At 41.3% G+C, this 23,779-nt stretch overlaps 1 long non-coding RNA gene across 3 annotated transcripts; it reads left to right on the top strand.

Moving 5' to 3' along the window:
• Nucleotides 1–12,888: 12,888 nt before the first annotated feature.
• Nucleotides 12,889–20,914, top strand: LOC121659315. 3 transcript variants are annotated; one of them, XR_006014272.1, is made up of 5 exons: nt 12,889–16,326; nt 17,080–17,199; nt 18,694–18,853; nt 18,970–19,159; nt 20,442–20,914. It is a non-coding gene; the product is annotated as an uncharacterized LOC121659315 (long non-coding RNA). The 3 variants fall into 3 exon arrangements; XR_006014274.1 differs by lacking the exon at nt 18,970–19,159; XR_006014273.1 differs by lacking the exon at nt 17,080–17,199.
• Nucleotides 20,915–23,779: the final 2,865 nt, after the last annotated feature.

The raw sequence follows: 23,779 nt of genomic DNA on the forward strand, positions 1-23,779 counted from the left end.
TTCTTGAGATCAGCACTCCTTGTAGATCGTTCCTCTTCAGACCAAAGCTCAGGACCCCTTGGGCTGTCTCCAGAAACAGCTTTCTCCAGGACTTGCATCCAGCTAATCACTGGAGCTGAACTGGGGTACCTCCTTTTGTGCAGCTGCCTACAAGTAACTGCAGAGCTTTAACCATACAGGTGTGCATTTAAATGTAGCAGTGTACAAAGCCTTCTTCAACAGAGGCTGAGAGAATATACATTAATCTCTCCATACAGCATCTTTCAGCTAATCATGGATAGATGACTTCTTGCATGGCACTTTCACAGTGCCTACATGGGAAGCTGCAGCGTTAATTAGGGTCTACAAACAGTGCAAATGACATTTCGACTTCTGGCCCTCTGATACTTGTGCAGTGGTGGCAACAGCCAGTATCTGTCACCCAGTCCCTGTGCTCAGCCTCTGATATGTTATTTGCTCGTAGAGTACACTTCTATAAATCCACAGGGGTTCCAGTAATGCAGTTGAATTCCAGAGAGCTTTAATTATGCCCATGCTTTTCTGTTCCTCTCCCCTGGTGCCTGCTTTTAGTGAAGTAAGACCTTGTGATCAGAAGGGCAGGAAAGGCTGACCACCAAGGTTGGGAGGCTCTGGGAGAAATACTCAGGCTTTCCTCCCAGGGCAGCAAGAGACTGGGGCAAGAAGGGTTTGGCTGCCTTGTGGTTGCTTGTGTTGTTGATCTCTCAAAGCAATTTTTAGAAAGCAAAGAGAGATTGCCTGAATCGGTGTTTTCATAGCCTTTGTGCATGACGCCAGCTTTTTTGCATTGCATTTTTTAAAAAAGGGGTGCATTCTGCTGCCTGCTGCACAAATATCCAGCTGAACTAACTCCATCCCTATCCAGTGAACCAAGCAGTTTTGTTTGAACAAGTAGTTTTCTTGGTGAATAGATGCAGAATAAATGAGTGCTCCCAATGTACACTCAGCAGAGGCCAATGGTTTAGGTCATGTACAGCACTAACTGTGCAGTACAACCATTTTTTCCCAAATTAGGGTATTTGAGGCTCAATCACGTGTCTGTGCAGAAGGTGTTCCCTCAGCAAAGCACACAAAACCTTGTGCTCAAAAACAGCTTTACTTTTACCAGGACTGATTTGTGACCTTTTTTCCCTACCATTTTGCCATGTTCAGTAAGACATGCCTGAGGTGTTGTTCCAAACTCCCTCTGGGTTCTTATAAAAGACAGTAAAAAAAGCCATGCTTATTTATCTAATGGTGAAAGTCTTGGATTCCACCTTCTCTAGGTGACAAGCTGTAGATGCTGAAAGGGTTGAGTCTTCTCTCTTCAGGGTGTATTTGCAAGAGAGAACTTCAGATTAACAAAGTAGGATCACTAGTATATCCCATTTTCACTTTATTTTAGAGCCTGGAGTTTTCATTTTCCTTTCTGCCAAACTTTGTGCTGTCCTCTCCTGCTGCAATTCCTGCCTTCCCAAATGTTAAACTCTATTAAGTAACTAGCACTTCAGAGCCAACCTGAGTCCTAACAGATTGCAAACCCACTGTGAAGCAGAATGTCCTTCCGCATGAGGCTGGACAACATTCATACTGCAGATTGCAGGTTTTTCACATAATTATCCACGTACTTGATATGAGTGTATGAATTTATGGGGTAGTAAATAGTATGATTTGTCATATAAAATTAATGGGGTTTAATGCACATAGCCTGTTACTGTGGATGCAGTATTGATTAAATCCCTTCAGTGCAGTATAGCATCTGTGAAGAACAGCTTGCCCAAACCCTACTTCTGAAACACAGTGACTTATCTCTTCAGGTGACTTATTAGTCAAAGCAGCACGCTTTGGCTTTTCTTCGCCAAAGTGTGAGATCTGAAATATTACCTAGGACCAGATCATTCCTTCTGCAAAAAGAGGCCTGGGAGAAGCTGAGGGACAAAATCTCTGTCAGCAGACTGCACCAGAGTCCCTCACTGGGGCAGGAACTGATGTACCATTGAAACCTCCCCAACGGGTGGCAAAACCTGGGACCTTACAAGACCTAGTAGAAGATTGTGTGCTTCTGTGTAGGAGCTTTCCCCCATGGCAACTCCCTGAGCTGCAGCTGCCTTGGGATATTTATCCATCAGTGTGGGGCTGTTACTGTTGTCTGAGGTGCTTCTTCAGTACCTGTCACTGTCACATCTGAACGCTTTGCACGTGTCCTGCACTTGCCCAGGATATGTGCTGGCAGCTGCTAACAGCACACTGCACCTCAGCCATGCTCAGCCTGCATGTGGCCCCAGGCTGAGGTGATGAGGATGGTTGGGCTCTTCCACAACCTCCCTTCAAGTCCTGGAGACGGACTGCTTGTGCCTTCAGTTCTACACCAGCCGTCACACCCAGCTGGTAAAGATCAACTCTGCAAAGACAGTGGGCACCTTCTACCTGCTTTGACAATTTTGGTAGCAGTGCAGGCACTTAAATAGGTGACCAGTGCTTAAATTGTTTTGAAGACTTGGTGTGAAGCATTTGAGTAAGGCTGTGTTATAGCCAAGAGTTGAAGTTTGCCTTCCAAGGCCAACTGACTTACTCCTTCTGACCTCTTCTGGAGAGGAAAAAGGAAGTCAAGTCTTCTGTTCCTGCCTCGCTCCAACTGCATTTCCTCCCTGGAGCAAGGCCCCAGCACAGTCCTTGCCTAGTGAATGGGAGCCCATCATTGCACCTGCCTACGGATTGTGCCCTGCAAGCATGGGATCTGTGGGGTGCACATGTGCCCAAGTTTCCCCCTTGCTGGGCACTTCAGTGCTGCATCCTTGCAAGAGCAATAGGAATTATAAAGCAGCCAGCCAGCTGGTGCCCTGGCAAGTATTTAAGCTTTGCTTAGAATAGTTGTGTTGGCCAGAACTGCACAGCTCCCTCTTCTACCTTCATCCTGGCTGAACAAGTGTAGAAAGACACCTCTCAGTTCAAGAGCATTCCAACATCTCCCCTGGTGCTTTGAAATATTTTCCTATCTCTTTTATCTGTTAATATTGGCAAGTGTCTGTGTTGGCAGCTTTCTGGCTTTTGTCAGAAGCCATTGGGTTGCTCTGTTAAGCTTCAACACCTGCAGCCAAATGATAAATGACCTCTAGCCCTGGGGGGTTTTTTATGGCTGAGAAAGAAATGCCACCATATCAGAATTTTAAAATCTAGAAGCTAGGGGGAAAAAAAGAGAAGTGACTATTCATTGTTGTTAATAATAAAACCATGGTGTTATACTGCTAGTCACATTGTGTGTGACATGTGGCAGTGAAGAACCCTTACCAAACATCACAGAAATGTAAAATATTATTAGGAGGAAATTCTCCAGGCAACAACACACTGACACAAATCTTCATTCTGTATTGGTTCAGCCATTTGGGCAGCACTACTTCCCTCTCATGCAGTAGGTGTGTTGGTGTAATGGCTGGTATCTACAAGGTCCCTCACTGTTAGCAAGGACATGTGGGTACCTTCCAAAGCAGAGCAATTCCATTCCTCCAAATGCCTCTCTGTGTCCAAGGCTTGGCCTGTTAGTCCTACCTGCAGCCCTTTCTGTGCCCTCCTTCCAAGAGGAATGTGGCAGCCAGCCAGCGTCTTTGAACAGAGAGGATCACACTGTTGGTAAGCAGAGGTAAGCCAAGATTTCCTTTGTTACAACAGAAAGACAGAGAATAGCTCGGTGTACAACACATTTTCCCAGCTGCAGGGATCTGCGCTGCTGGAGCTCAGGAAAATGGCTGTCGGAGTTTAAAGATTAGCAGCAGCATACCTCGAGTCACGGGACGACTCTGCCCCTTGCACTTTGCTCTGTCCCCGGCTGTGGGCTGACTGCCCCAGGGAGACAGCTGATGCCTCTGCTCTCCGAAATAGCCACTGTTTGCTTCCTGGGGAGAGCTGTCCTGCCCAGGCAAGTCCAGCTGCATTGTCCTTTTCCAGGGAGGGAACTAGGGACAGAGAGGTTAAATGACTAAGTAAGGCCAAACAATGAGTCAATACCAGCAGTCGAACTGGAACTCACGAGTCCTTGGCTTCTGCTCCCGTGTTTTCCCTCCCGCTGGAGGAGACGGGAAGCCGAGAGGCGGGCGCCTGGGAGAGAGGCAGCCTGCAGAGGACGGAATAAACACCCTCTTGTGCGCCAGTGAACACAACCTCGTCTGTCTGCCCCTGTGCGCTGAGAAGGAGTCCAGTGTGTGCTCCTGCCATAAACTGGAGAGCCAGATCCTCTCCTGCACTGCAGCTGCTTTGTGCTGCCCGGAGGAGCGTGGCCCCAAGGCTGGCACGGCTGGGCAGGAGCGGACACCTCTGGCTTAGCGCGCTGTGCCGTGACAGCGTTCCCTGGGGCTGCCGGAGGGCTCCTGCCTTGGGAAAGAGGACTTGAATGCACCTGCAGGAGGCTGGCGGGGGGCTCCTCCAGCCTCCATAATTTGAGGGATTTTGGGGAACCTACAAGACACCAAGATCCACTTGACATCCAACTTCTGGGCACTGTCCTTGGCCACCGCTTGTAGTGTGACAAATACAGAAGAATGTGTTACAGTGTTAGCTCATTAGATGAAAATAGTTTTTCTGAAAGCGCTGCATACTTTTGATCAAAAATATTATTGTTATGAATCCAGATGGTTTGAGTTATATATCCGGATGGTTTCATGCCAGATTTCAGTCCAGACTGGAACTTTCACGATTGAAATCTATCCTCTCCTTGAGGGAGTTGCTCATGGAAAGAAAAATAGACCTTAAAATGCAGTGAATGCAATATTAGAAATAATTTTCTTACAGTGTCATTTAAAATTACATAAAATTAAAAAACTTAACTGCTTTACAATTTTAATGTAGGCCTCGTATAGATCTAGTGAAGTTGTCAGAGGATAGTATAAGCCTTGAATTAAATAAAGCAAGATTGGTTGCATTCCTGGCCCTGACAATATGAGGTGACTAAAAGGTGACCTTCATTGACCTCCTGCCTTTTTATTCCAAGATACTTTTGACTGTTTCCTGGCTTTGTTTAGCAGAAGCATCCAGCTCTGTCATGGAGCTGACAGTCAGAGTGCCATGCTATATTTATGCTTTACGCAATATTTGTGTCAAAAAGCCTCTGTCTAAACAGACTCGATGTCAGTAAGAGATGACCCTGGAACAAATGGTCTGAAGTCCCAGAAAGCTGATCTTTCCCAAAAGTGACTAATGGAAATGGAAAATATTGTCCTGAAACAAGTCTGATCCAGCTGTGTGCATCTGATTAAAAACATCAATTGCTAGGGTTCTAATCCAAATAAATTATGACACATTTTGATTAAACAAAACCAGGAAATTTACCGTTTTTAGGATGTGTTTAAATGTGTCAGTATCTATTATCACATATACTGATACTTTTGGTATCTATTTAAAGGGACCCCAATGTACAGACAATATATGCTTTTTTAGCCCAAATTACTTTTGTTTCCTTGCATCCAAGATAAAAATTCTTGTCCCCCCCTAGCAATCCATCTCAAGATCACATACAGCTGGTTTTCCTGTAAGTCAGCTGCTTCCTTCCAGCTGGGATTCTGTGCAACTGAGTGGTTTTTTTCAGACCTTGTATAGGTCTATCTGGAGTGTTTTCACTGTAATGAGTACGCTACATAATAGTGGGGAAATTTTTTTAAAGTGTGTAACAGAATATAAAATCTGAGGACGTCTGAGAACTCAGACGAGAAGAAGTCAAGATGAGAAAAATTATGTCATTTCAAACATAAAACATAATCACCAGTATAGCTTAATCCAAAGAAATTCATGTTAGCATCAGCATGCCCATATGAGTTTGGAAAGAGCTGAAAATGCTTCCTAGCACCATTCTTCTTAGGGCTTAGAATATCTAAGAATCTAATTCTAGTATCTTAAATAAACAAACAAACAAAAACCCCAACTCAGTTCATCAGTTGAAAAGGAAATCTAATTCTTAAGATGTATGCTCCATGTACATATCAATAATCATAATCATCTACTTCTAATAATTTAGTAATTACAGCCAAACTCTAGTGGACATAGCAAGTGGTGACAGTGGTGGCAAGGATTACTTCAGAGGAGATATGGCACTTCTTTTGCAAGTAACACAAAGTGTAATATTAATAGTACATTTTCAGGATGTTGGACTGCTTGAAATACTCTGATCTGCTGAGATTTGGGTAGGTGGCTTGACCGGGAATTCTGCATAACATTAAGGTGCTGATATGCCTTCTAATTACAGGGCAATGTGGCAAAATCAAAATTTGGATTTAAGAACTAGTTTTCAGGAAATTTGATCTCCAGTAAGCAGCTTGATACACAGGGCAGAAGGGTACAGGAACTAAAAGCTGTATGAGATGATGTATGTTAATGCCCATGTGAGTTTTTTAATAATTTATGTTAGACAGAAGCAGTATGGGACAGCAAAGAGGATTGTTCTTGGATCCAGCATGAAGTGGTTTCACAGCTCTCCTAAAGAAACAAGAGGAGTTACTTCAGTACAGCAGCCCTTATTTCTGCCCAGTTTGTTTGGGGAAAGGGTGAGCCAGTCCATTACACACAGTGCAAGGGAATGTCCTCCGCTCTGCCAGAGGATGGCAAAATAAAAATTGCCTCAGACTGAATCCATCTGTCACCACAGTATGTTTTGCCCTCTCTGTAACAATGTGGTGATGGCAGTTCCTGATCACTCTGGCATATCGCCCTAAGGCAGACAAGGAGATTAACCTAAATTTAGCATGATATTGTTCAAAAAATAACCCCATCTCTCAATTCTTTTTCCCTAAGTAAGCAACAGCATTCTGATAAGTGGAGAAGGTAGGAAAGGGAAATGCCTTTTTTGTAGACTAGAGGCCTCTTAATTGCAGGATACCATCCATCTTCTCAGGATGCATCTGACACTGAATTTCCTCCAGTGGCTTGTGAAAAAGAAATATTTTATCAAACATCCTGAATTTCACTCCTGTTTGGGTCTAATTATGTCATTTGCTAGTCAGGACGACTCTGAGATACTTAAATATGCAAAGATACTATGAAGTTCTTTGAAGGTCTTTTAGTAAATTATTTTGTAATTATGCATAAACCCAGTCTGAAGCAGATGCATACAGATAAAGCAGTGAAGGTTGATTAAAGTTATGTAGGTCATTAGAGTGAAATTCAAGACTTGTGTTGGTTTATGTTCTTACTGCCTCTACAGGATGCAACCTTGATAGTTGCTACATGATCTAACAGAAAAAAAATGTTGAGTCTTGCCCAAGGATATGTGTTAAATCAATTTCTTCTGTTGTAAATCTAATTATTATCTAAATTACATAAATCCTTATTTTGTAGAATAATTGCTGCTTCCTCCAAAGTATTTGTGACAGGTATCATAGTAGCTATCAAAGGCTGGCTTTTCCAAGACTTCTGTGTTCTGAGTACAAGATTCTTCTGAAAAATTTCTCATTTAATGCCTGCATATAAGCTGAGCTTGCGTTTGTTTGGACAGTTTATACTATGCTGGAAAAAGTAGACAGATATTCCACACAGGGAACTTACACAGAGCCAGTTCTGGGTTTTCTTGTGTTTACTGGGTCATTTCTTTCAGCAGGTCTCTCTGTAGGTATGAGAGTACAAGGAACTTAGAGGAAAAAGTAGGGTACAGCCGGCGTTGTTTTGAGGAGGAAGTTCAGCACTAGCACATGGAAAGGACTGTACATTTGCCTGTGCTCCAGTATAGGTTGCTTCTCAGAGACATGATCTTGTCACTCACTTAGTTTTTCAAGCTCTTCCTGAATCTCTTGTCACATGTTCCTTATTTGTGGATATTGCATCAGAGTAGCGTGAATGGGCTCTATGTGCTGATGGGTGGAAGAGTGATTTGGCAGAGGAGTGTGATTCACTTTGTGAAGAACTTTGGCCAGCAAGTCATTAAAACGCGCGTGCGCATGCACACACACACACAGAGCGCAATCCTGTCTAGGGAGGATATGTAAATTGTGAGTAGCGGAGGGGATTAAACGCCTGCTGACCCATCAGGCTTCAAGAGCTGAGAAAAGGAAGTTGCCTATAATCCAGAGCAAAGCACGTGATTAAATAGCAGCAAACTCATGTTTTAGGAATCCCTGAGTGGATAATTCAGCCTTTTCAGGCTGCAGTGATGAGTCACTGAGTGTTTTTGTGGGTGTGAGCCCTCCGGTGAGGAAATGCTGGCCACGTGGAAGTGACCTCGACAACAAGCTCACTGGCACAGATCAGGGGCTGTTCTACAGCAGAAAGGCAGTGGGCCAGCAACACAGAACACATAGTTTAACTGTAAGGTTTGGACAGAATAATGATTTGTCAAGATTTAAGAGCACAGCTCTATTACATGTTTGAGGCAATGTAGGTGCTGTTAGCATCTAGCTCAACAAATGATAATTATACACGCTACCTTCAAAAGAAAAGTAATCTGAGCTGCAGTGAAATAAAGTTGTAAAGGCAGCAGTGACTGGAAAAAAACGTGAGGATTTTCACCCTTCTTTGTCATTGCAAAGAGCTGAAGGAGAGACATTCAGATTTTGGGTTTGGAGACTTGTGATCAAATATAATGTTGTTGTAGACCCATCAAAATCAATTAAGTTACCTTAAGCATGGGTTCGGTCATATTTCTGTAATTACAGAATGGTGTATCCATCTTAAAATATAGTACTTGTACAAAATGCCTAAGAAATCTTAACACACTCTAGAGGTTTTAAAGTGCATATGAAGTTTTGACCAGGTAAGTATGGGTAGCTGTGTGTACTTACTCAATAGCTCTCTGCGATATTTCTGTGATATTGTGTAAAACAGATTATTTTGTCATACTGTAAGTACCTTCAACAATAAGTTATCAAAAAGCAAGATAGAGACAAGCTAGCACTGCAAGCAAAACTACCTGTCCCTGCATAAACAGTGCTCCTGTGCTCCAGGAGAATAGACAGACAGACAGACACCGCTGTAATTGTAGTGAGGGCCAGCACCTTGCAGGCATCAACATTGCTGGACATTGAGGGTTTGGATGTCACGAGTTTCCATGACCTCATTGCTCACAGAAGTTTGTTGTCTGGGCAGAACTGCTGTTGCTGCAGCAAGCCAGCTCTCCCCCTGGCAAGGACTGGGTGAGGAGGGCAATGAGGGGGAGTTGCATTAAAACTTGACAAATCACTGCTGCTACTTGCTGTTTTAGGAACTCTAAGAAGTTAGGAAATACAAGATTTGTTCCTCTTTACCTCCTAGATTGCCGTGTAGGAGAGTTCATAGACAGCAACAATCCAATTTTGCAGCCTTCTCCAAATCTGGTGGGTTTAAAGGGCAATCAATTTAAATTTTATAAAAAGACAGCTCTGCCTGTTGGCAAGCAACCTGCTGCCTGCTCGTTGTACTGAGTCATGCTCCATTCCACAAAAAGAGGTTAATCTGTCTGCCCAGCCACAGCTCTGACTTGTGGCTCAACACAAGGCTTGATCCAAAGCTTGTCCACGGTCAGTAAAGGGGTGTCTGTCAGCTTTGGTGAGACTAAAACTCTGTGAGGGTCCCCAGTATCGAGATAAATCTGTGCTAGGGCTCTTTGGCTACAAAAAAGAACACTTAATGTCTAGTTTTAAGAAGCAGCATGAAGATTGTAGACTTGAGCAGAGTGTGGTGTTTGAGCGGTGTCAGTGCCCGTGGATTGTTGAATGGAGTTCATTCAAGAACTCCTCTGCTCACCAGGCTGTAAAGTCTCCATTAAAAAACAAACAAACCGACCAACCAACACTTCAGTTTTATTTATGCTATTATGAAAACCTGAAAAATGAGAGAAGGAAAAAAAGGAAGCTGTTTACAATTTCCTGAAATTTGAGAAAATGTAAAACGTTTTGTCTTGATTTGCTATTTAAAAAGGAAATTTCCTGTAGTCAAAAACTCTCTCTGCTTTTATAAATCCAAATGTACACATTCTATCAGCTAAGGCAAAGCCAAAGGGTTTGGAACTTGGCAGAAAGTTTTACTAATGAATGATTAGCATTTATCTTGCAAATAATATTGTTTTGTTTCAGTCTTGCATAGGAAAAAAAAGTATCTGAGTTTTAAAAGCCTCCTCAAGAAATCATTACCATAAACTTAAAAACACCCGTTGCACTTGAGAACAGGGAAAGTGGAAATTAGCATGCTGTGCTGACTGTGCCCTCCTATGATTTTCCCTCTTGGAGATGGATAAAAAGCTGCTTCCTCCCATGCCAGTATCTGCTCTAGCATTTTCAGTGTCAAGAGAGGAGCAGATCTGGTCTGGGAGCATCATCTTTTGTGGGGAAAAATTATCTGCCATGAGTCCAAAGAAAAGCCTGGAAGGGTGGAGCTGATACAGGGCATTTTGTGAGACAGCTACGACTTGGTGGCTAAACCACTCTCTAATCTGTTAGCACTTTGAATTTAAATATGGTCACTTTTACAGTGTTTTCCTCCCACTTACAAGTTCCACAGTCCCAGAGAACATGAAGTCCTATAGAAAGTTGTTCTTTGGGAGATAGATTAATCCAAAAGGATCATAAAGTATCACATGATTAATACTGTGCATTAGGCTTTGTTTACTTCATAGACTTTGTTAATGAGGTCAAAACCAAGAACTTTTATTCAGAGGTAGACTCCATCCACCTACATTTTAACTCATTAAAAGCCAGACATCCTGTTTCTCTTCTCCTAGTCCATTGACCTCTGGCCCTGAAAGTCTTGCTCTGGCTATGGGATGGCACAGAACAGTTTGTGGGAACAGCTCCTCCACCTCATAAAAACCCCAATGTCACTGAAAGGACTTTGTGGACTAAATTTTGTCTCCCTACACAGGGTCTGTACTTCTAGGTGATGCTTGTCTACAGGTCCCTTTTTCTTTCTTTTGTATTCATGTGTTACCTCTTGCAATTTGATTTTACTGTAGTAGAGAATTTCATACTTTAATACCATTGAACTTTTGCCTATTTGATCATCAGAGGTGCTGGAATCAGAAGAATTCTGCCAGCTCTTCCACATACTTCCCATGCAACCTTGTGTACCATGCACTTGGGCTGTGTAGTATCATCCTTACTCATGTTGATGACCATGCAAAACACATGAGCAGTCCCACTGACTGCTCTGGCTAAGACACGTGAGTGAGCAATCACCAACCCAAGCAAAGGTTACAAAATCTTGTATGTAACCTCTCTGCACATGCAGAGAACTGTTAACTACTAGGAAACATTATTATTTCATTTCCTTACTGAGTGGTGCAGGCTAAAATGCCTTAGCAGCCTGAGAAGAAAGATATAGCAGAAGGGTAGTGGAATGACAGGATGAACCTATTAAGCTCCCCAATTTACGCTGTGATATTTGGTAGCTTTGATAATTCTCTCTCCAAAATCCCAAACAGGAGACTTCCTCCCAGGTATGAAATATTCTGGGTCAAGGCCCAATTACTGTCTCTGAACTGTGCTCCCAGCTGGCCTCCTGCAGAACTTTTCTCTCAGATCAAGCATCATGATCACATTTAAATATTTAATCTTCTTTGAAATATGTTACTGAAAAGCTTAACCGAAATCCATTCAGAAAATATCTGTTTCTGACATAAATTACCATTTTTCCTGATAGGGGTTTGTTTGTTTGTTTCCCTTTGACAGAAAAAAAAATCCATGTTGTCTCTGCCAGATGAGGAAAACAGGTCGTGTTGAAAAAGATGTGGGTAACATGCTCTTAGCACCCCCACCCCCAAACAAACCAATGGTAAATGCTACTTAAAACAGGTTTAATATATCTAAGAGATTAGGATCAGTCTTTGTCTCTAGCCTAGGTAGCCTGCTTTTAAATGTGACCTCCTTTCCTTGCTTAGACAGATGCTCTTTGTCTGCTGGGACCACTCGCCGTAAAGCCATCCTGACAGCTACCTCGCTTCCCAGTCTCTCCTGAAGGGCCAAGACTCTTCCAAGTGGTTTCCTCCTACTAAAAAGACTATAATTAGCTGCTTCCTCCATTTTCCTCTCTTTAGAATTGGCATTACACAGCCTTTCTTCCTATCTTCTCAAGCCTCACCCCCCACCCTGTCCTGCTTTCGGACCCATGTGAAAGGAAATGCTATGCATGTTGTTTAATAAAGATGAAAAGCGGAGTTTTATAGTAAAGAATCAACACTTTCTTCCTTTCCCATTGGGCTGTGGCTTCTCTGTTACCCAGAATAAATACTACCTGCTTGTTTCTGAGCTATGACTTTCTCCACATTTATGCTAAATATTGTTATTACCCTGTTTATTTCAGTAGCCCAAATATTAAGATTTCCTCTCTTGCTCTAGTGTGTTATTTTCCCTTATATATAAGTAGCTGCATAATAAACTTTCCTATCCATTTCTATCAGTGGAATAGCTTTTGAAAATGTAAATCCAGCAACAGTACTCACAGATTCAAAAACTTCAGCTAAGAATGTATTTTGAAAAAATGTTATGAGGAAATTCTTGGTTTATAAGGGATTTGAAGCTGAGAAGTCTCCAAAATCTTATAAGCAGAGACATTTTCTTACAAAAAGTGTCAGATACCATTATTCATTTACCAGAATTTACTGTTGATATTTTTAAACTTCTCCAAAAACCCCCCCAAAACAAAGAGAAGAAAACCCAATCCCCAAAATCTTAGCATCTTCTGAAAACTGGCTTGGCAAATTTATGGAACTCGTCTTAGTTAAAACAAATTATGTGCCAGCTTTTCAGATTTTTCCTACTCAATTATGCAGGTCTCAAAGCTCAGATCACCAAAGAAATGGCTGAAAAGCTATTTTAAGTTGTTTCATGTGTTAGTTTATCCAAGCCAAGCTTTGTAATAAAAATGTGACAATTAGCATTCCTTTGTAATTTAATACAAACTTATTCCTTTTTAATTTATTATAAATTTATTCCTTTTAAATTTATTTCAAAGGAGGATAGCTTTACAAAATAATTTTCTAGCTTTTTGCATAGGCTTTGGCAAGTACACTCTTATCTACTGAACTATGTGTGTTTGAAAATAGATAGACAGTACTTGAAACAGCAATTCTGAATTATTATGGAAGCATAGCTGTTAGTATGTATTTCTTTTTAGCCTTCTAGCCTAGGACATTTTGTAGGACACATATTCACTTTGCCAATTAAAGTCTTGTGTCAGTCTCAGTGTTGAGAAGCCCTAAATCCTGTTGTTTGTTTCCATACTTTGTTTCTGTCTGTTGTATCCATCGGTTCATAAATCTGAAGTCTAAGTTGTTGAATCCAGAATCTCCACCCAGTCCAAAAGGCCTCTGCATGTCTTTACACACCATAACTTTCAAGATAGTTACCCTATCAGACCTATAGAATAAGCACCCAGTTAAGTTTTGTGTTTCATACTACTCAGATGACATACGAGACAAATTTCACTTATTCCTTTATTGCTCTACATAAAATCTGATTCCACCTCTTCAGCTAAGGTCCTTATTAATTAGTATTATCTAGCAGAATTTCTGGTAGTCAGAATGCAGTAGGTTGAACAAGGACACATCTAAGATGCGAGCAGTTTCACCCATACTCTTGAAAAACACTGAGACTACTGAAGAACTTTATCTTACTCCTTGTCTAAACTCAAGCTTATTGCTGGGCCTTCATGGTCAGGATCTCTGCTGTCATAGGTTGTGTGCACTGGTATAAACCAGTAAAGTAAGTGTATGCCCTAGGAAATCCAGTGTGCCTGGGGATGTTCTCCGGCCAAAACGGAGCCAGAGAAAAACCTCCTGGTTTACCATTGTCAGTGATTGCATTTAGACTACCAATCCAAACAGTCACGGGAGACTGGCAAACCTGTGGGATTTCTGGTGATCCAAGGAGTACTGTAAATGCTTGATTCTGTTGTGTTGTCATTAGCACAAATATCTTTTCCATGGGCTGATATTCAGAGCAACAGCAGTGTGCCATTTCCAGAGATTTTGTGACTATGTGGTATCAGAAAGGAGAATCAGTGGTATCAGAAAGTGTGGTATCAGAAAGGAGTACTCATTGTAGTGAGTACTTATGCTGAAGTTATGGGGAACCCCACGAGCTGTTCTGCCCTGAGGATTACACAGTAAAACAAGTGGCTCTCATCTTGCTTGACAAATAAGACACTCATTCAATTTAAACAGGTATACACTGTGACATCCTTTATCAGAGGAGACAATTTTCTACTTGAGAGAAAGAATGGCCAAATAGTGATACAAGAGCACAAAGCTGACACAGAAAAGAAGTTACACATTCAGCTTTTATTTGAAATGACCTTCATCCCCTAGAACAGCCAGGGCACTTCCCCACACACTTCTGCCACTGGTGGCAGAGAATCAGCCTTAGAGAGAGCAAAGTGCAGTGGCAGCAGCAGCAGCATCATCCCTGCCAGGCCCCAGCTCTCTGCTGATTCAGGTTGTCACTGAGCCAACAGAGACTTTCATTGCACAGCAGGTCATCTACCAATGCTTTAAAACAAGACTGCACCCCCTTTCCTCATTTGACCAGCTTACTGAAAGCTCATAGCAAAATGTGCTGGTTTAACTTATCCTCAGGTGGGTAACATTCCAATTATTTTGACATTGTGAAATCTGGACTTTGCTAAGCAGGTAGGAAAAATAAAAAATGCTATTAGGTTACCCTGAACTGTCTGTTGGCATTCATGTCCCAGACGCCAACTGGTTGGAATAACAGCTATCAGGCTCAGTTATACTGGAAAGACACAAAGCAAAAACTGCCTGTTGATGGGGATGCCTGAAGGAGGGATGGTGTCAGAGGAACTCAGTAGAAAACAGCCTGAAGTGTCTCTTCTCACATGGTCTGTAATTAAACATAAGAGTGAAGACTTCCCTTCAGAAAAAAAACACTCTTAAGGGAGACTTAACATCTTACATAAAAACAAATGAGAGAAAATCCATCCAGAATACAAAATCCAAGGCTGTCGCACAGCCAGAGGCATTTGGCTGAGGACAGTAAGCCAGCAGCAATTGCTGCAGGGAAAACCACTGTAGATTTGGCAGCAGAGATGTTTCCAGGCAGTCAGGCCATATGAATGGAATAATAGCATCTACATGGATGGGAGATATGCCTGCTGGATCAGATCTGGATATTCTGATGGTTGATTTAAAGGAACAATCCTTTTTGTTTAGGAAGAGCATATCTCACTAGGCATAGGATACCCATGGATATGTTTGCCTCTGTCAAGGAACATCTCTTAGCTCCAGGTGAACTGTGTTTTTGTGAAAGTTCCGTCTTGCCTGTCTCTATCCTTCCCCAAATCATGTGACTGAGAGGCTAGAGAATTTAAGTCTTTAAGTCACCTGTCCTTGAGGAGAAGTCTGCAGTTACAACTGCTTTTGTGCAAGGAAGCTGCTGAGCAGCTGTAGCCTGAGGAAAAAGAAACCAACCAACAAATGGTTGTTGCCAGCTGGGGTCAAAGCAGAAGCTCAGCGGGGTTTGGTTGGGGATTGCTAGGGAAAACAGTGAAGAGGTTAGCAATGGGAGAAGTGGCCTGGAGGATGCAGTCAAAAGTGAGTTTCTGTGAGCTGGGAAAAACTGCTTGGCAGGTTAGGAACCACCTGTAGGGACGAGGATGAGGTAAAGCCCAGATTTTTATCTCACTGCAATTGCCTCATTTGATGGTGGTCTGCGCTTCTCTGCAGAGACCCTGAAAAGGTGCTAGGAAACTCTTCAATTTCATTGCCATTAAAAATTCCAGGGAAATCTCTGGATCTGATGTGGAATTAAAGCTTTGAATTTGCCTTGCAAGCCAAAGAAGGAGACAGTTAGGAAACATGACAGACAGGTCAACTATTTAGAACTGTGGGAAAAATGTTCATTGTGGCTACAGTCCTTCATATAGAAGGGCATGGTTGTAGACTGGATGGCCAGAGGCTGCCACCAGTCCTACCTCACACAGGTGCAGGGTAGATCCTGTATGTTTGTGGTGGAAAACAAAGCTTAGAAATAGAAGATTCACAAAAGAAAACTAAAAATATTAGTAGGTTTCATGACTCACGGCAGTGCTTAAGGGGTTTTATGTTTGTTTCGGTTTTTTTAAAAGTCGTATTACAGTCACATTTTCTCTTTCATTTGTTATAACTTTAAGGAGTATCTTTTCAATTTAACTTTAATTTAATTTTGTGACATTGTCTGTAGCAGCAGTTTTTTATTCTTCTAAACACCTTGGACTGATGTAGCAATGACAGGAAACACCAGCAACCTCCTGATAAAGAACACCTTTTGGGTAAACCCATCGCCAGAGACACACTGAATGATGTGATATGCTGAAAAAATGCATAGGTTGAGTTCAAGAAAATGAGAAAATGTACTTCATCATCTTGCAGGTCTTGTCCTCAGCATCTCTCTGGTAAGCTCACTGAAGTAATTTCTAAACGTCAGCTGTTACTTTCATAGCATAGTGCTTTTTTATTTGTTCAGTGACTGTTTTTTATGTCAAGAGCAGCTGTGTTCAGTCTTTTTTCTTTAAAAAAAAAAAAAAGGGGTATAGCTTAGCATCTGAAAAAATTGGCTTTGTGTGACTAACCACAAACAGGACACATGACTGACTGGTGCTGCATTTGCTATGTTCCCCTTCAGTTTAAACCGTTTGAACAAGAATATTCTGTAAACTTAAAGGGGAACTCTCAATTTACAGAATATGTTTAGAGCTCCTCATCGAAGCAAGCTCCAAGCTTTATCCTCTGTCAAAAAAATAAGAAAATCTGTACTCTGGAAAAGGGAGAAGCAGAATTTGCTCCCCTCTGTCTTCTCTCTTTAACCTCAGTGTAAGAGTCAGATTTCCAGGAAATATTTGTAGGGTTTTTGACAACTGCCTTTCCTGGGTAGCTAGAGCTATCCCTAGGGCTGTTTCTGAATATCTGAAGAAAAGAAGTGTCAGCTAGTATGAACATCTCACATGCAGAAAGAAGTGAAGCACTTAAATCCCTAATGTATAATTTTTATTTTAACACTGGTAATAAATTAAATGCTTGAGTAGACTTACTGGTTTTTTTAGTAATACTGGATTTTTAAAAAAGGTTTGAATACTTAATTCTATAAAGTATCTTGGAACTGCCAGCTATTTAATACTCCTACTAATGAATGATCTTGTACCCTGCAGCCAAAGAAAAATGCTTTTCTTCAAAACCTAATATGAGGCAGTGATTACAAAAAACCCCATAGATACTTGAAATTTTCTGACCTGCCCACAGTCACATAATTTGCTCAGCAGCAATGCAAGGTATGCAGCCTACAAAGCCTCTTTTGTAGCCCATCATCTAGCCATAGGCTTTCATTTTTCTTCTCTTGTACATTGTTATCTCTGTACTAGGATAGCATGATCTCTATTGGTTACAATGAGCAGAAACAAATCACAAAATGTAGGGTCAAAAGGACCTTAAGATTCCAAGATCCTCCCTCAAGACAGGAGAAACTTATAAAAGGACTACATCTAGTTTATGAAATTCATGAAAGTATAATGAATTTCAGGAAAGCTTCTATTTTCTCCCTTTATTTTATCCCCTTTTGGACTTGTCTGGGCTAGAAGACAGATTATGCTCGGGAGATCTAACATGGGTTGACTCAAGTGAGAAATATATATGCACTAGAAAGAGGCTTCATAACTCTTTCTCTAGCTGCAGGACACCCTAACCCTACTACAGTAAATGCAGATGAACAACAGCTAGTGGAAATTAATTGCTTTGCTTCTGCTTTGAAGCATTTCTCATCACCTTTACCCGCGTTCATTAAAGATGGGTTTATGAATGCAGGGGAGCTGCTGATCAGCAGCTTCTGTTGTGAAATAATTTCACTGTCAATTATTTCTAAAGGGATCAGTGGCTCAAAATAAGATTTGAGGGGTAAAGGACACTAAGGCCTGTTTTAGTCTTTTGGTGATCTCATAAAATGAATGCTACAGGACTGAATTCCTTGTATATGGAAACACAGTAAGCTAGAGACCCTGAAATCCCCAAAATCTCCATGATGAAAACAGAAAAAAATGTAATGAAGTAATAAATTTTTAGAAATGGAAAATCACAAACTATTTGAAAAGTCAGAATTGTATTGCTCCAAAACATCTTCTGTGTCATGGGGGAAAAAGCGTGAGTGAATGCTGTCCACACTGGAGAGCAATCAGTAAACCAGGGATACAACACATTTGAAATCCATGCTGGTCAGGTAAAATGATAATTCTTGTTTTATAATAAAGAGAGCACATAAATTACTTTGTTTACATTCAAAAGTATATACTCATGACAGAGCATTTATCCACCGGGTCTGCAGCTTTGCATGCTTACCATCACAATGCAGAGCAATGCATGCCTTACAAAGGTTTGATACTGACTGTCCTTTGAATTTAAATATAAATGGCCATAGATATATGCCCATAGATTTGATCTTACTTTCATTAAGCTGTCTCAAAAAGCTGCAGCCTGGTGCTACACAGGCAGACTCACAGTGTGCTACTGCTCCCCTCCACAGAAACTCAGAGACCAGTGCAGGAGAGCTCAGACCATGTTTGTCCTGCAGCCTTCTGTAGCTTTCTTCTGAGTGAGCTACTCAGTGAGGACAAATAGCTGGACCTTCATCTAAACACATCAGCAGAGAATAATCAATTACATCTTTAGCACAATCAACTGTCTTGTGCGTTGGAAGACAACTTGAGTGCAATCTTAAGAAGCAAAAGCTTATTAAAGTTGACAGGACCTCATCATTTATGTACTTGTATGTTTAGGTGAACACATAGTGGATCCCACTCCTGTTGCTTTGCTTGTTGAGACCGCAGTCCCCTGAGATGTGAGGGCACAGCAGCTGGCACAGCCCTTTCACCATAACAGGAAAAATGGAAATAAGCCACAGGCAGTTAGCACTCCAGATGGAAAGGGTCACTAGTGGTAAGAATCAATAGTGTTAATGGTATGTCACTCTTTTTGAAGCTAGTAAGAAGAAAAATGGAAACATTTATCCCTTTTAAAATATACTTTTTACTGAACTGTATTCTATTTTTCAGGAAAGCTGAGTTCAAACCCTATTGATCCCAACAGCCCTAGCACTGACGCACAAATGAACATAAAGTATGAACAAAAAATCTAAATGCAAACCATCTAAAGTGCATGACATATGTGTGTACAAGTATCCTATCACAGATGTAAGCATGCATACTACCAAACAGTATACAGCCCAGAAGGGAATGAAAAAAAGTAAGAATTATAGTAATGTTAGGTGTTTTGAGAAATGTTTTATCCCTTGCACAAGAAAGTATCATTTTTTGTATAATTTCTTTCAAAGCTTACACTGCTAAAAATTACATACATCTATCATTGATTATTCTGCTGAAAAGTCAGAAAAAATAATACCAGAATTGCTCAAAACATTGGTTACAGTTAAGGAAAAAAGAGAGAAAAAACCTGGTTCACCCGCTACTATCTAAAGAAAGAATAGATCATCATGACCAAGCAAGCTCCTAGCTGTTGCAGCCATGGTGCTCATCCGTAAGGATCTGCACAAGGTGTTTAATCCAGACTTCTCCCTCTCCCTTGAGTGTGATCAAACCACGACCTTTGCAATCAGCTTCACCAAAGAAAAAGAGAAAAAAAGGCGCTTTCAAAAAATTGACCAAGTCCAAAAGCACATTGTAACAACATGTTGTCTCTGGAACACCCACACTTTCTTTCTCTCTTTTCTCTTCTTCTTCCTACCTTCCTTTTTTTTTTTTTTTTTTGGGGGGTAGCTTTTTCACATCTTCAATGGCCAGCAGCTGTTTTTATGGATTTTTAAACAGAAGATTGAGTCTAGGTAGTCCACCAAACTCTCGGCTTCACAAAGATGTGTTTAAAACACCCCAACACCCTGAGAGTACAGAATTTAGCATAGCATGGCATTGCACTTTTCCCACAGTGTAAAGAAAACATCAGATTCATACAGGGCACAAAACCAGTCTTGGCTGTGTGTTTATTAGAAATGTAAATACATAAAATCAGAACTTAACTTGAAAAGGGCTCACATTATATGCCACAGTTCAGATAATAATGGCACTTGATTACCAGCTCTAAGGAGATAAAATCCTTAAGTTAAAAGCAAATGCCTGAAGCACAGTTTTTCTCAGAACTGCTTGTTCAGAAAGAAATTCGGAGATGGAAAACTCACAGTAATTTGGGTGCAATTTTGGGTGCAATTTTCTAAAGAAGCCTTTATGAGCTAGGAAATCCAACAGTATTTCAGGACTGTCTGCCTTACTGTTTTGATAGTGATCTTCCAGCGCCAGGTGCAGAGTAAGATCAGAAAGTGTGTCTGCAATCTCTTAAGCATCATTTTAAACTGCCACGTTAAGTTCTGGGTAAATGAGAGGTAAGATCATGCTTTCCTGCAATGCCATATGATTCAAGATTTCATGTCCTTTCTGTCCAAAAACTCCCAACACAAAAGAAAGGAAAATATTCTTTTTTTCCCCTCAGAATGCATTTTGTTAAATGTATTTTTCAGATACATTTGCAAGTGATGCCACTGGACATTGCTGAACAGAGCAATGCACAAATGTGATTCAGCAGCTGTTCCCTTCCTGCTCTGCACAGATAACACGAGGTTTCATGCATGTGGCAGCTCCTATCATTTTCTGTCCAAATCTGGGGAAGGAGACAGAAGATAGGAGGAAGCAGTATTTTATATTGCTATCTAGCAAACTTCTCAGAAACATTGAAGAAATGGTGTCAACACACCTCTGAAAGAGAAACTGCTGCTCAGCTGAGAGGAAACATGACGCCCAAAGAACCTCTTGTGAAGAAGTGGATGAAGGTGTGCAGATACGACTTCTGAAGATGAAGAATACAGTACTATTCTTGATTCATAAAGCAAGTAATTGCTTGTACAGTTAATTTTAAGGCTTTGAAAATGTGAAAAATCTTTACCCCTTCTTAAGAGATAGTGTGTATCAGATGACTAAGGTAATCATGATAATAAAAAGGAATAAGAAATAGTTGAAATGTTTTTGTGTTAGGTTTCCTGATTAACGTAGTTAGAAATCTTGAGCTAAAAGCATTTAGTGTGGAACAGATGTTATCGTGCAGGCCACATTGTTAGGCTTTCAACCAAGAAAAAATTCAATCACTTCTTACTTTATAAAACACCTTTGAAAGGAAAGACCTGGGACAATGTACTCTCTGTATGCCTCCTGCAAAGACTTCAGAAAAACTTGTATTTGACAGCCTGCTCCATTTGCAAAGTTGTTGGCACTAGTGATAATTGTTGCTCAAAATGTCATCACAGCTGTGGGAAACGCCTCAGGGCCACCTCAGTCACCACAGTTCGTCACCCAGGTACTGCTCAGGGCACAGCCTGCTAGCAGGGAAAAATCCAAGGTGCACCACCTCAAGGAGCTCCTGGGGACAGCGGCTTAAAAACACAAAACATAGTTCTTTCTCCAGATCGTTTTCAATTTGAAGGTTATCTGAAGAACACTTTTTCTTTATCATTCCCCACCAAGTTTGCATAAGTCAGAACATACAAGGTCACTGACTTCCTGTGAGCTTGAAGCTACAGGCAGGCCTTGCTGAGCAGAGAACAGTATTTAGCAAATGTTCTCCATGTCCCTTCTCAGAGTCCATCTTTAATTAAAAAACCTGCATAGCACTGTTGGCAGGAGCTTTTCGTTTGATGAGGCTCTGCAACAGATCACTTCTCCGTGAACTCTGAGTTCCTGGGAACCACTGCAGACCAGCTAACTGCAAAAATACACACCTAGTAGAAATCTGTAGAGAAAAGTCACTTATGTGCCAGGCAAGGGATTTTCTTCTGTTACTGATTGTTTTTTTCTGAGTTGGAAATATTTGTTGTAGCATACATGGGGGCTTTAGTACAAAGTGAGTAATGAGTCAACTGTGTTTGAAAGCTGATAAGCTCCACACAGAGCACTACACTTCAAAACTACCAAAGGCTTAGATATGTAAACAACCCCACTGAAGCCACTGAGATTTCTTTTATGTCTAATGCTAAGCTAACATCCTGTCCTAATTAACTAGGACATGGCTTGGTAGCAAAAAAGTAACAATTTTGGAAGTTTTGGAAATGTTAAGTGATTTCATTAGCAATTTGTGGCTATTTGGCCCTCTGTGTTAAGAAATAATAAATCTTAACGGCTAAAAAGAGATATGTTTACTTGCAATCCAAAGTGATTCCTAAGAATATCTTCATTAAGACAAGAATTACCAGCAATTAATTGCAAATAATATTGGAAAGCTCCCATAATAAATTGGTTTTTTCCAGACTATTCTCTCACACTGAAGGAAACTAATATTTCCTTCATCCCTCAAACTTACCAAGTAAGACTTATTTTCAGGAGTACCTCACAGTGGAAAACAGTAAACTGGAGGCTTTAAGCATACAGAGAGGCTGAACAAATCATGACTGTGTTCTTCATTCCCCAGATGGCAAGCAGAGCTCTGCTAAAGCACACTGGGTAGTAGCTGCACATTAAACTTTTCTGGCAGCTGTGCTGACCACAGGTAAAAAATGACACAGGCTCGAGCTTATGCTAAAGCCACAAGTTTATTATATTTCACATAGCAAAGCAGCATCTGGAGAAAGGACAGAGGGTGCTTCACACACCTATCAGTTTGGGATCCCTAAGGGACACAGTGCTGGGTCTCTGCGTTTCATACCTTTCCCCTTTTTGTAAGATGTTCACTAGAGGATTGGATCAAAACATACCATGTTGGAAAGATTGTTGGTGAGAAGGTGGAAAAAGAGGGTCTCTTAGTACAGAAATGATGCCAGCTTCACGGAGTTTTGCTTCTAAGGTGGATGAAATGCCAGTCTGTTGAGGGACCACATGGCAAAGCTCATGCTAAATACAATACTTCTGCTTAAAGGTGGTGTCCTAAAAGGTCTTTTGTGGGCCACACACAAAGATTTCACTTTAGGTACTGCTGTTACAGAGAATAGGAAGTTGGAAATGTTGTATTTATTTGAATTCTGAAAAAGTTAAAAAAAGAAGTGAATGAGCTAGAAAACTTCTGAAGTTAATCAGTTCAATCACTCAGAAAGTGGTGGCAACTGAACAGCCAGCTTCCTCTTATTTCCTCATCCTCACTCTCCATGGAAACTATTTCACAGGTCCAAGGTGGAAATTTTTTTCCAACGTAAAAAACCAACCAAAACCGGTGAACATATTTCTCTCTTTTAATAAAGCTCTCACTGAGAAACTATACCAATAGCAGAAGAAAAGCTTGTAATTCTTTGGGCAAGGAAATACAGATGTAGAGTTCTATGCAGTTTCCCTACCGCCTACCTGCCTCCTAGGGCCCTCCCTGGCATTCCTGACGGTTACACCGTGTATTTCCTTCTACAGAAAGGAAACACCTTCTGATTCCAGGCCAACCACTACACAAATACCAATGAGAAGGTGCACTTTTTGGATGGTGCAGTACCTTGCGTGATCTGCCACTGTATTTTCATATTCCCCTTCTTTTAGACTCTCATCTCATCTCTCCTGCAGGCTGGAAGTCAGGTAGGGTCGCAGTTAGTTTTTATGATATGGTCGTAGTGTGCCCAACAGGAATGCTACCGACCTTGAGCAGCTCCTTGGTGCTTTTTACTGCTGCTGTGCACCAAGACCCGGCTGAAACAGGTCAGGGGTGACGCACAGCGCCCTGACAACTGCGGATGGAGCATGGCCGAGGAAAAAATTGCTTTCCTTGCTGTACAGTTACTTTGAAATTTCCGTTCAAAGGCACCCGAGGGGCACATAACGCCTTCCTGCGGGCTCTCTTCCCCACGCGAGCGAGAATTTGAGGCCAAACTCTGACTACAAAGCGAAGCCCTTTAGG

This window comes from Corvus kubaryi, unplaced genomic scaffold (genome assembly GCF_017639235.1).
Source record: "Corvus kubaryi isolate FWS band 111438036 unplaced genomic scaffold, C.kubaryi_AGA036_p1.0 split3-73, whole genome shotgun sequence".
In the NCBI taxonomy this organism is placed as follows: Eukaryota; Metazoa; Chordata; class Aves; order Passeriformes; family Corvidae; genus Corvus; species Corvus kubaryi.